The sequence below is a fragment of the Ursus arctos genome, unplaced genomic scaffold (genome assembly GCF_023065955.2).
Source record: "Ursus arctos isolate Adak ecotype North America unplaced genomic scaffold, UrsArc2.0 scaffold_5, whole genome shotgun sequence".
In the NCBI taxonomy this organism is placed as follows: domain Eukaryota; kingdom Metazoa; phylum Chordata; class Mammalia; order Carnivora; family Ursidae; genus Ursus; species Ursus arctos.
In genome coordinates, this window is record NW_026623067.1 from 81,872,599 (window position 1) to 81,886,724 (window position 14,126).

Sequence of the window (14,126 nt, forward strand, 5' to 3'; positions counted from 1 at the left end):
CCAATTTTCTAAAACGTAATATATATTCAAATTTTGGTATGTATAATTTTTCTCAAACTTTACTTTGAGACCCTGGAGAACTGTATGATGTATTTCTTTGTATCCCCTGTTCCCGTTCATTTGCTTGACATTTATTGAGTATGTCAGGGTTGGAACAGGTAGGATGAAGTTCCAATCGCACTGGATTTAAAAAAAAAAAAAAAAACCAACAAACTTTTTTCTGCCTGGAGATGAGTATGAAGCCTTAGCCAACAGAGTGAATTGGGTAAAAGTAGGCATGGGAGTGGGTATTGGAAATTCACACCTTTTTTTCTCTGTAGTTCATATAAGCTTCCTAACACCTACCCTACTGGGTAGTTGGGAAGTAATTAAATTAGCCCATTAGAATTATCTGGTTCTGCTTTAACTTTCTTTTTTCATGTAAATATTTGGGTTATTTCTAAATTCAAGTCCCTTTATGGGTGGCTGTTTCTTTTATTTGCCCTCTACTTTCCTCAGGAAGGTTCATGGCTCAGGCTGTTGGTGCAGCCTCCCTCGGATACCACCAGTCACTGAGTAGAGGGGCTGGGGGATTTCTGTAGGTAAAACAGAAGGGAAAGATGGAAAGAGAGTGGCGAATTACCATAATGGCTTTTGAAACTTGAGTTTGGGTTAACACAATTCACCGCTATTCCCCCTTTCATTGGTTAAAGGAAGTCACATGCCCATTTGGTGACCAGTCCTGGTGATTTCCTTCCTTATGGCTACAGCTGTGGAACCTGAGGTGTGTCTCCTTTATAGCAGATACGGTTTCTACAAAACCCAGACTTAGGAAATTTTGATATGAAGAATAGAGAAAAAAGAATCGTAGTGGTAGATGGACGAGCAGCAGTAGCCATTGACTACCATTAGACGTCAGATTCAAATAAATTAATTTGTGGGGCAAATATGAGGGGACAGGAACTTAAATTAGTAGATTCCATTCCAAGCAGGATAGCGTACTGATTGGATCAGTGTGGAGCAGTAGGAATGTGGGATCAGGAGAACTTGAAAATGAGTATGTGCAGCGAACTCTACTCCATAGATGCATTCTCCAGTTTAGGAAATACTATTTTATATGCATCAAAGTATGATTGCTTCTCCTTAGAATTTTTCTATAATTTGATTAATGTTGACTTTCTTCTTAGGAGAAAAATTCAGAAGGTTTCAGGAGTGAATGAAATATTGTGTGCATATATATGTATTTTGATTATGTATTAGAACATATTGCATAATTAAACTTAAATATTTTAATGATATCTCATTTGCTATATCCTTGGAGGATAATTGTAACTCAATAAAGAATTTCCCCTCCAGGGTGTTTTGTTTTTACATAACAAAGGCTGCCTTAATGAACCTTTATCTCATTACAATGTAATAGCAATAGTGATTTAAATATCAAAATGAACGGGAAATTTTATCACAGTTTTATTCTCTTTTAGGCAAATTAATACTGCTTAATCCATTTATTTTTCTGGTTTTAATATTATCGTTGGTTAAGATAAAGCCTACTGATAAAAAAATGTTGACCTATTTGATAACAAGCAAATTTTTGATATTTTATGAGAAGATAACGAGACAATTACCAAGTTTCAGGAACAAGAAATAAAGCAGGCCATCTTAAAATGTTAATTTGGCATTATATGTTGGTTAATTGAACATAACAATAATAAAAATTACTTAAAAACCGTTATTTTGGCTAAATCAGAATGAAACAGTTAATAGTATTTTTTAAAATATCTTAAAACAATTCTGTGGTCTTGAGTTCGAGACAAAGACAGCACATGTTAGTGCTATACTATTATTTATGGAGGGAGAAATTTTACCTTTTTTTTCTTAATCTTGACTTAATTGATCAAATACTTGAAAGTATATTTTCTCATTGTTTGAATTAACTCCACTCATATTTAATAATATTATTCTTTTGTTTCTGTCATTCAACTTTTCTTTAATCATAGATGAAGATATCATGAAATAAAATGCAAATTCTACCATTCCCAAAGAGCAGTAATCGGTACAGTCTTTTCCTAGATGTATACCAGCATGAGCAGCCTGGGAACTACCTTCCAGTTGGTATCCATCCCTGAATCAATGAAGCAGTTATCTTGCTGGCGATTATGATAGTGGGAATGACCAGCTGGTCAAGCATGGGCCATTAATTTTGAATGCATTGATAGAGACATAAATTTCCTGGAAAATCATATTGAAAGATAAAATGGTCAGCTTCTTTTAAGTATATTCTGATACACCTTTGGACTGATTATGTAAACCACTGATTATTTTATAGTTTTATTTTGTTAAAAGGTTTGATGAAGCCCTTAATGTATTTTAAAGTAACAATAAATATGATCACTCTAAACCTATAACTACCATACCTTTATGAATAGTATATTTAAAGGCCTAAGGTCCTTTTTTTTTTTTTTTTAATTTGGCTTCTATTTTTACAAAATCTTTAGGAATATGCTGTTTCAAAAGAGAGAAGTCTTTTGGTGGAATTACTGGCCTGGTACTACATTGTTTGCCTTATTAATAGAGTTTCACATGTTGTCATAAATTGTATTATGACCAGAGTTTCTTTATCTGCATGATTTCTTTGCTTTTTGAAAGAGAAACTTAACCTTGTGATCATAGAAATTCATTATAATAGGAAGCAAATTTTTAAGAAAGTAAAATTTGTACTATATACCGACTGTTAAAATTCCATTTCAAATGCTGAAAGAAATTCCATTTCTAAAGAACCGTCTTCCAGCAAAGTAATTCACATAATCCCTCTATTTAGGAATAAATATTAAATTTAATAGAATCAAGTAAATAGTAGTAAACTTGATAACTTATATAGCATTTAATACTTGTGTAGTACTTGGTAGTTACAGAGCAACATTTCCTTGTCAAAATGCTTTAGCAACAAGAAGTTATGTTTCTTGTCAGTATTCCTCTAAAGAGATAAGCAAGCATTACTAATAAAGAATCTGTTTGTCTTACTTAAATCCCAAGCACCTACTTGGGTCTCCCATTTTATATTTATTTGTTTCCAAAAAAAAAAAAAAATCTGCTTGTGGATTATAAATTCATGTTATTTATTCCACCACTGATGTTTTTGGGCAGCTGGTTGGGCAAGCCTGCCTTTGTATGGTTTCCTTAAGTCATGCGACACAAACTCAAAGGCCGTGACATACCGTACCTGTCAGAGCCTGTACTCACTAAATGATTCCTAATAATCTCAACATAACATTGGTAATTCCCTTGAAATGCAGATGCTATTCCTGATTACTGAAGCACATTTCAAATGATTTAGATTAAGATTTTAGTTCTCTTTTTGCTGAATGACAGAGTTACTATTTTTGTTCTTATTTTTCTTGTTAGGAAGAGTGTTTAAATTTGGATCTTTTAGCCCTATTTTTTCCCTGACTTTTCAGGGATAATTTTACCATGTCTGCCATATGAAGATGTTCTAGTACTCTGAAACTTTACTCAGAGATGATGTATAAATACATTCAGAATGAACAGTGCAAAAGTAGAAAAATAAAAGAAAGATTTTTGAATTTATCCATTGATAAAGCTGACTGTGAAACACTAACAAGAACTTATGTCTCCCTGGCACTTTAATCATTTCAGAATTTGCCCAGGTTAACTTGTTTCTCATGGTAGCCACTTGGTAGTGCATTTATCAATTATCCCTTATTGGTACAGGAAGAAACCAAAGTGCAGAAATGTGAAATGAATCCCTAAAATGGGACTCAGAACCACAACTTCTGATTTCAAGTGCAAGTCTCTACTCCCATAACACCAGTGGTTTCCACCTTTTGACTCAGAATCCCCTGGAGGAGGGAGATTCAGGGTGGAGCCTGGAGTCACTGGTTGGAAGCAGGCATTTTGCGATGTGAAACCTCATGTGTTATGTGTCCTATTGGTTTTAGTTATATGGGGGACAAAATACAAGTTCATTGAGAAGCATTACTGAATCAGTAATAGTTTACTTAGCCTTTCCATATTTTCTTAATAAACAAATACTAGACTTACAGCCTCTATCAAGTGTAGCCTGGCATTTAATAGCTCCTACCTCTGAAATCAGCCATTGTCAATGTCAAGCAAATTCCTTAACCTCTCTGTGCCTCTATTTCCTCATCTGTAAAATGGAGATAATACCCTAGTTCAAAGGGTGTTGTGAAAATTAAATGAAATAATACATGAGGAGTACTTAAAACACTGTCTAGCATATAGCAAATACTTAGTAATTGTTAAATATTTTTTTGATTGTTAAAAGTATCATTATAATCATAGATGGGTCCATGAAATTTGTGATTTTAGAAAAGGGTTTTCTTACTTCAAAGATGGGAACCATTTTTCCGTCTGTTACTGTTGTGGGCTTCTTTATTTTGGTTAAAATTGGCCAACACAGTTGGCTAGTTCACATTTTTCTGTGACTTAAAAACTCAACTTTTAGTTGTGATATAACTCAAGGTCAGGGCATATAACGTCCACAATGGAGCGAGAACGCAAACAAAATCAACTGTGTGTGCTCACGCCTCACTTCCTTGGGGCAGGACCACCAGGACTCCACCCACGGTGTTCTCTGAGACCTGGAGGATTATGGGCCTCATAATTTTTTAGCTTCCATTTTCAGTTCCAAGGTGTAGTGCAAAACACTATGTGAAACCTTGTAAAGAAGATTAAAAATTGGGGTAGAGCAAGCTGGTCTGTAAGCATCTTTAAACTACTTCTTCCTAAGCTCAAGACAGCAAGAAACACTTTAGCAGCAATGAAATAAATTCACCACCTGTTTGTGCAGCAGTATCAAAGAGTTCTAGCAAACGTAAGAATGCTTTGATCCTTTTCAGCCAGAAGAAAATTATGAAGCTCTTCATTGATAGTTCATGGGGTGTTTGGGGACACTGATCAAAGAAAACTATTATTATAGACTAGAAATTAAAATAATCTGAGTATAAGCTACTTCAGTACATTATACTTCTTTCAATGGTGAATTGCATATTTAAAATTTCAAATGCATTTCTTATGATTAAGCTAAATGTTATTGTATTCTTTGCCATAAAATAAGAAACATTAAAATGTTTTTAAGCAACTGAGTTCCTATTTTTCGTGGCTTTCAAATTATATAGTTGAGATGGACCGATGGGGGCAGTGTGTAGTGTAGATTTTATAGACTCCCTCTAGGTTACTGTAAACTCAATTGAGAAGAATTGTATAAATGAGAGAATGTTTTGGCATTTTTTTATGATCTCTAAGAAAAAATCACATAAGCTTTGCAATTATATAATAGCATTATATGATTATAGATTCCACTTTTCTCAGTACTGTAATTATAGCGCTGAGAGACTTGAAGAAAAGGACAGCCAAACTTATGTAATAGAAAGGGGTATGTTTATGGGCATTTTATGGTAAGTATTTGAACATTTGAAATGGAAAACATGAGAATCATTTGAAAATTTGGTTCTGCTATGGGAGAAAATGCTTCTGTGTGAGTAACAGAAGAAGCAAAAGATGAAGGTAAGTGTTATTTTTGAATGAGAATCTGAATATTTTCCTGTAGATTTTTTGCTTATTAAGAAAAAGAATACTTATTTTTAAACTTGTTTTTAGCATGTTCTGGATCTGAGCCAGATTTCACGTGTAGTTAATAGCTCCTGCCTCTGAAGTCATCAGGAAGCATTTAACAAAACATGTAGTAAAGTGCTTTGGAAATAAGCAAGCCTAAGGATGTGGACTCAAACAGGAAAAAAAAATCCCTACAAAAGAGGACATCTTGTTTTTAAAAATGTGTGGATAATTGCAAGACAGACGAAAGGAGAGGCAGATCCCAGCCTTCAGACCACATCCTTCTAAGCCCAATGCCAGGCATTAAATATTCGTGCTTAAATGGGGTCCCCTCCCAACCCCATTCTATACCGACTTCCTCTTAAAAATGGAAGAAAAGACTAATGAAAAGACCCACAAAGGAAGCATCACAAGAGTAATACAAAACACCTTTCAATAGAAAAATCAGTGGTTCTTTCAGTGATCCACACTTTATTGAAAAACACCAGACACTTGAAATTTAGTCAGGTCTTGGGTATTAGTTTCAAACTGCTTTCTCAAAAACTTCACTGAAGAGGGAAAAGAGAGTTTATTAATTTTTGAAGTGGCATCTTGTGGAGATAGCTTGTAAGTTTAGGCCCGCATCGCTGACTCACTCCATGAGTTAGGACAGACATCACTGAAGACTCTTCATCTTGCTAAGTGACTCTGCAGAACAAGGGTGACACCTTGTTCCCTGTCACTCAACAGGAATGTTTCAAGGAAAAAAGTGGTGAGAGCTGCAGAAGTGCTTTGTGCTCTTTTTCTGAAACTAAATTCTCTGTGATGTTCTGAGCTCATAAATTAATCAGATACTTGTTAGGCAAATAAGTAGCATACAAAGGAGGTCTTCTGCTTCTCTGACATCATCAGGAGTGCTCTGCTGTGCAAGGCTCTGGTTGCTTGAGAACTTCCCAGTGCAGTCCTTAGAACTCAAAGATGTGTGCTGATTGGAACTCAGGGATCTGTTTTGTCTTACATTAAAACATGCCAGCACCGACTTTAGATACATGTGTTATGAAGTAACATTTGTATTAGTCAAAGCTGAGAAATTTAATTAAGAATAATGTCTCTTGTTTTTTTCCCCATGGAAGTATTTACAGGACTGAGTGATTTGATGACTAATGAACATATTTAAAGGGCATCTGGTACTGATCATGGAAACCAAAAAATAAAGTAAAATTTGTTCCTGTTGGCAAGTTGTTTTTTTAGTAGAATCATATACTGAATGGTACCCCTGAGATTTTTTTTTTAACAAAAATATTCTATAGTTACCCAGCCAATTCTGACTTGCAAGGGAAAAATACTTCAAATTGGCTGCATATTAAAATAACGAATCCCAAACAAATCCACGTGCAGAAAAATGCCACTCAATTTGGTGTGCCTTGGTAATGAAGAGAACCTTAAAAAGAAAGAAGTGAAGAGAAGAGAAGAGGGGAGGGGAAGGGAGGGGAGGGGAGGAGAGGAGAGGAGAGGAGAGGAGAGGAGAGGAGAGGAGAGGAGAGGAGAGGAGAGGAGAGGAGAGGAAAGGAGCAGCAACTTTGTATGTCAAATTGTGGCAAATTCTATGCTATATATAGGGTGAAGTTTACCTTCTTAAACAGAGAAAGGGTGTGCCTCTGGGGTCACAACACAGATAATTTTACGGTACAGCTAGTAATGATAATGAACAAGGCTGGTCAGGTGTGAAAAACAAAACAAAGCAAAATAAAGACCTCAAATGAATACACAGACAACTGTACCTTAGTGCTGGGTGGCAGTTAAAACAACTGCTCTTGTCCTTAGGATCTGGGAGTAATAGAGAGCAGTGGGGAGTGAGGCAATCTTCAGATTGCTGGCCCTGTCTTAAAGGAAAGACACTACTTGGCTCAGTTAATTGTTGCCATATGGAAATGTGGTCCAATGATGCCAGATTTTACAATTCTTCAAAAGACACTTTTTATGTGAAATCTTTTCATTTTGAAATGTTTTCTCAGAATTCAGATTCAGTTGGGAAAAATTCGTGCAAGCCAAACAAAACCTACTTTTGGGCCAGATTTGGACCTTAGTCATAAATCTTCAATTTGTTCTTTCTGAATTAGCTAAATGAGTCATGTTAGTAGGCTTGCAGAGGAAGTATGAATGCTTCCTAATATGTGAATGAAAAAAAAAGACTAAGTTACATTGATAGCTGAGTAATTAAGGGCTTCAAGTGTGGTGTCAGATTGCCTGAGTGAAATCGCAGCTAGGTACCCTGGACAAATTACCGGTTCTCTTTCTGTCCAGTTTCCACTCTGCAAAGTGGGAATGATAATGGTATGACTTTCAGTTGCTTCAGGTAAGGATTCAGTTGAGCTTATTATTAGTACAGTGCCTGTCACGTAATAGTTGCTCAATAAACATTGTCTATTATTTTATAATAAAGTGATCTTCAGAGGACTGGGCCCTTTTGTACCTGAAGAAAACATCCCCTATGAATAGAGAGAGTCTTTTTTATGTTGAAACCTAAGAGTTGAGAGTATACATTCCAGAGTGTACATGCCAGGATTTGAATCCTTACTCTACTGCTGAGTAACCAGAGCAAGTTAATTATTTTTTTAAGGCTTAGAGTCGTCATCTATAAAATAAGAATAATAGCCTATACTTCAAAGTAATAAGAATTCAGTGAGATAATATGTATAAAATCAACACCTGGCATATAAGTCGATAAATGTTACTTGCTTTTTTGACTGTTATTTTCCCATTATTTAGAAGTTCCGTATGGGCAACCACTTTTTTGGTGATTTTTGTCTCATATGTATTTGAAGGGAATTATATGACATTTGATTTACGAGTTAGTAAGCTTCATCTTGATGAACCATATTACAACAATGGTTCTCAACCAAGGTGATTTTACCCTGCAGAAGACATTTGGCAATGTCTGAGACATTTTTGTTGTCACAGCTGAAGGGAGTGACACTGGACCCACTGGAATCTAGTGGGTAGAGTCCAGAGATGCTGTCGAACATCCTGTAGCACACAGGCCAGTGCCCTACAATGAAGAAGTATCGGGCCCAAAGTGTTGCTAGTACTGAGCTGGAGAAACCCTGCATTACAACTATAAAACCACCATAAAATGTAGTTTGTAAAGTTCTTGCCACGAAATGAGAGTTATTTGTTTTTCAAGACATCACCTAGCTCAGATAGAAATTAACATGTAAATTGAAATATAGAGATTCACATCCAATAAAATATTTTAAAATGCATATCTACATCTGTATCTGCAACTATATTTTTCTGGTTATAAAAAGTAATATAAGCTTGTGGAAGTTAAAAGACTGCAAAAGCATATAAATGGAAAGTGAAAGTTTGCCTTTTCCCCCACCTATCCCCATAGAAAACCATTGGAAATAAAATTGAGTTATATTTCTTCAGATTTATAAATACATGTGTATACAGTTCTATAATTCGATTTCTTTTCTCTCTCTGAACAATTCAGTCCTAAAGCTGTTATGTGGGGCAGAGCAAGGTAGGCATCCAGGGAGGGCAACCTGGCATAGGGTATGGAACACACTTTGGGTAAGGAGAGCAACAGTGTGGTGGGTTGGGGTCCTGGCATAGGATGCCATAGCCCAAACAGGGTAAAGAAGGCATCCACTGAAGGATGTCAGCAAAGGCAAAGGGCGAGGAAGAGCACAAAGAGAAAGGCCTGGTGTGGGGTTTTGAACCCAGATGGGAGAAGGGGCAAAAAAGCAAGAAAGTGCTCAAAGGATAATGGAATCTGTCAGAAGGACACAAAAGCTAGCTTAAAGGGGCCACAACTGAGACAGATTGAGCATCAAAGTAAATCATGTAAATAAATCGAGTTAGTAACAGATTAAAACCCATTGAATAAAATAGGAAACACTGAGTCCATTATGATATGATAAAGAACTGAATAAAATGAAAGTTTGCTAAAAATTAAAATATTTACAAAGTCAAAAATAACCTTTCCACCAAAAAAAAAAATTATTACAAAGGGCAAAACAATATCTTTACAGTGGAAAAGCCTGGAAGACACCACCTTAATCAAATGATTAAGGTTGACATAATCAGTAATGAGCAAATGAAAATTGCATGCCATCTCATGAGATGCTGTTGTAGCCAGCTTCCAAGAAGATGATCTTTGCCTCCTGGTATTCATGCACTTAGGTTGTCTTTGTCCACACTAGTGGGGCTGTCCTGCGTAACCATGGCATATTACAGAAATGATGACATGTGACTTCAGATGCTAGATGCTAAAAGACCTTGCTCACTCTGGGGGAAGACAGCTGCCATGTTGTTAAGGGCCCTTAAGCAGCCCTTACAGAGAGGGCCACATAGTGAGGAGAGGTTGTTTCTGCTAAAAGCCGCACTAACTTGCCAGCCACATGAGTAAGCCACTTTGCAAGCAGATCCTTCAGCCCCACTCAAGCCTTCAGATGACTGTAGCCCTTGCCAGCATCGTGATTGCAACCTCATGAGAGAAACACCCAGCTAACCTGCTTCTTGTCTTTATGCACAGAAACTCTTTGAGGTAATATTTGTTGTTTTCAACTAGTAAGTTTTGGGATGATTTGATATGTGGCAATGGACAACTAATACAGAAAATTAAGAACACAGCATCACTTCCGTGATATTCCTGCCAGAGATGCACAGCCTGAATCTAGTCCTTGTGAAATAGAAAATAATATTAATTGAGAGGCATTCTGCAAAATAACTGGCCTGTAGTCTTAATAGAGTCAAGGTCATAAAAGGTAAAGACAGACTGAGAAGCTCTCTTGGAATGAAGGAGACTAGACACATGATAAACTTTACATGTAACACTTGATTCTGAACTGGATTCATTTGCTATAAGGGATATTGTTGGGAGAGTTGGCAAAGATTGGAGACTGAGGCTTAGACGGTCGTAATGTGTTAGTGCGAGTATGTTTATTTCAATGGCTGGATTGTGATCATGTGGTAGAATGTGCTTTAGGAAATGCAGACTCAAGTATTCAGGGGTGATGAGGGACCACGTCAGCAATTTACTCTCAAATGGTTAAAGAAAAAAAATTCTCTGTAACTCTACTTCCAACATTTCTATAAGTTTGAGATTGTTTAAACATTTTTTCATTATGCAAGAAGAAAAAAAATATGTCCTAGAATATGACCTTGCCTATAAAAATAGACCCATCTTGTCCTTTTTAAAAAGGATGCATAGTATTCAAGTTTTTATATCCAAAAAAATTTTTTTGCCAGTCTCCCATTGATGAGCATTTAAATTGATTCTAGTTCTTTGCTATTATAAATAAACAGTTCTTTGTTATTATATACAGTGCCAGTAAATATCATTCTAAACATGTTTGTGCCTTTGTTCAATTTTGCCTAAGAATAAATCCCTAGAGTTGAATTGCTGTGTGAATGGATATGCATCCTTTCATCAGTTTAATCATAAGTCATTGTAGGAAACCACGTAAAATCTCCTTAAAAGAAAATGAAATTTATAATTTGGGAGTTATTTTCATTGGTTTTCTCCCCCACTAGAAGGCAATCTCGGTAAGACTGAGAACTTTATCTGTCTTGATTATCACCATCCCCAGCATTAATATACTCTTAGGCACTCAATAAATGCTTGTTGCAAGAACAGTAATAGCGAACATATATTATGTGTCTGGCACTGTTCTAAGGCTATGAATTCATGTACTTCTTGTAACAGCCCTATGAGCTAGGTAGTAGGATTTTTCATTTTACTTTTGAGGAAATTGAGGCAAAGGGAGGCTAGGTACTTGCCCAGTTTCACAAGGCTGTTCAGTGATGGAGCCAGGAGTCTGGGCAGTTTTGCTTTGGTTTACAAACTCTCAGCCACTATGCTGTCTTGGTTCTCTCTTGTTGAATAAATGAATTAATGAATGAATGGCCAATATATTTATTTGATTCTTTGATCAATTACAAATTTCAACTACCTTCCCCCCCCCCCCCCCCATGAAAATCTAAAGGAATGGAATGCTTACTTCATAAAAGCTAAGTTAGTTTTATGGTCCTCTGTACTAAGCTGTACTTACTACATAATATCACTGTTCTGGAAATTAAGATGTGTACCAGTATAAACTATACATCATTCTTGCTAAGAATTTATGGACGTGGAAACAGAATATTTGCTTCGTATTACAAATAAAATAGTGAATCTGCATCTGCCTACTACTTGGACTCCTCTGCCCCTGCCCTTCCCTTAATCTGGAATATGCACCGTCCATCTCCCACTGTGGAAACCCAACCCTCCAAGCAACCACTTCCACTGACAACTGCTTTACCTTTCTCCTTTCCTTACTGTCCTCTTGAAGGTTAAAATGATCTTTTCTTCCTCAAAATTCCCTGAATTCTTTTTATAGTACAATAGTATAGTACAGGAATACTACTTCTAAACATACCTTATATTAGTGGTGTTAGGTCCTCATCTCCCTTAATAGACTGTATTCTCTTTCGGTTTTATTCATTTTATAAAACCCAACAATATTTTGAACAGAATATGAAATTATGAATTAGTTTTTTGGATGAGGGAATGGATTATCTCAAGGGAATGTGTTTTTAGTTTTTAAAATCCTGAATAAAGACTACTAAGATTTGAATATTATATATTCCACAATTATCAAGAATTATAAAATAACAAATGACATAACCTGGTTAACCATTATTTTTTTATATGGTGATTTGTACTTTGTCTTTAGTTTACAAGGCATGAAGAACCAAGAAGCATAATTAGCTTTCATTTCTGTAGGACCTTTTGTTCAGTTCATGGCTGTAAATATCAACTTTGCTTCTAACCCACAACTTCAGTTCCCTTTCTTTTAGTGGGTGTTTTAGGGACATCAAAGGTAATCAAATCAATCAGAGATAAGTGGAATATTTTTTCAAAGGCTAGTGCTTAAGGATGTGTTCCTGTTAGAGAATTTTAATACTAAATTTGTTTCAAGTGTTTGTATAATACCGTATCTCCCTGTCAACTGGAAGAAAGACTGTCCTTGAATCCTGTTCTGCATGAAATAAAAAATATAATCCTTCTTCACACATATTTAAAAAAAAAAGAGAACTTCAGAGTATGTGACATATTGTCATTAGACAGGATTATATTTTGTTGCAAAAGCAATAGTATAGCTTTCAGGCCAATTGTTTCTCTTCCAGAGAACTTCTTTCCTTTACCCACAGGATTCAGACAAAGCTGCAGGTTTTTGTTGCTGGAAGCTCAAACAGCAAGCCAAAGAGAAAGTTCAAACAAATATCATCCGTCTTTTAAAAATGCCATTGCTTATGTAAATTAATTGTGGTCTTTGGGTGCTGGTGAGCCCTAAGCACCCTTAGATTGATTGGATATTCCGTCATGTTTTATTTGTATTTGGTGTAAGACGTGTTTCTTCTAGAAAGTACTGACCATGAAGTTTTCTGATTTAATTTAAGGTTAGTTCATACTTTTTTGTTTTGTTTTCTGTTAGTTTGTTTTTGCTTCTTTGCTTTTTTTGTTGTTGTTGCTTTTCGGGGTTTTTCTTAGATTAGCTTCAATATCTGGTGAGTTCCGAAAGATAATTTAGAGGCTAGTGTATTATTGTGACACCCTTCTCTTGCTGATTTTTGGTTTTTACTTTTATTCAGCTGGTTAATGGATTTATTTGAGATTCCCCAAACCATGCTTGTAATTAGTGATTAAAGTAAAACTTTGAGACATGTTTTGCTTCAGAACTATTTTTCTATTGTGAATGATACATCTTAAAATAGGATCTTCTAACTAAATGTTACAAACTTGATGCACAGTCTGAAGTATGTTCAGAAAAATAGTAAAGTCAAAACAAGCATATTTCAAAATTTAGCCTAGTTGAGTCTTCTTTCTAAAATCTTGAGTTCTGCATGGCTTCTCATATACATGAGTATTGAGTTCTTGATCATACCCTTTATAGATAAAATTTATTTGGGGGCCAGCAGAGATTCTCCCTACTGTTTCTAATTGCATTGTCTTGTAAATTTCCAAACTTTATTCAGGAAAGAATATCTTTTGGGAGGGATGTCTCATAAGTAAGAAATTATTACTTTGTGTATCTGATACAGGATTTTTAAATAGGCATTTATATTTCATATATCGTGTTAGCTGTAGATTTTTTATTTGCTTTAAAATCGTCTTGAGAACTTCAGAGATTACTTCCTCAGTGATCATTCTTGACAGGGGTATCTTTCTCCTTAAATCTCTAGCACTGTTGATGCATGCATATAAACATGCCTTTGTTCTCAAAGTCTTTTTCTATTTGAATACTGTTGTAGCCAAGTCCTTTGTCTCTGCCTCTCTTTAGTTTTTTTTTTTTTTCTTTTCTCCCTTTTCTTGTACCTTTGTCATTTGTGTGAATAACTTTGTTTACATTCGGCAGAGGAATTGAGTGCATTTTTGATGACCGAAGGGAGTGATACAGGAAGTAAGGAGAAGAAATCCAGAGAGTGGGGTGGATGAAAGGGAAAAGGAGGGAAGAATTAGGAAAGGAAAAGGTGAGAGTGGGTGTGATGGAGAAAGAAAGAGCAAAAGGCAGAACAGGGGCTATGAG

The 14,126-nt window shown here is 35.7% G+C and overlaps 1 protein-coding gene across 50 annotated transcripts in view; it reads left to right on the top strand.

Moving 5' to 3' along the window:
• Positions 1-14,126, top strand: part of PAM (peptidylglycine alpha-amidating monooxygenase) — a 271,170-nt gene that overhangs the window by 107,309 nt on the left and 149,735 nt on the right. The window lies entirely within an intron of this gene.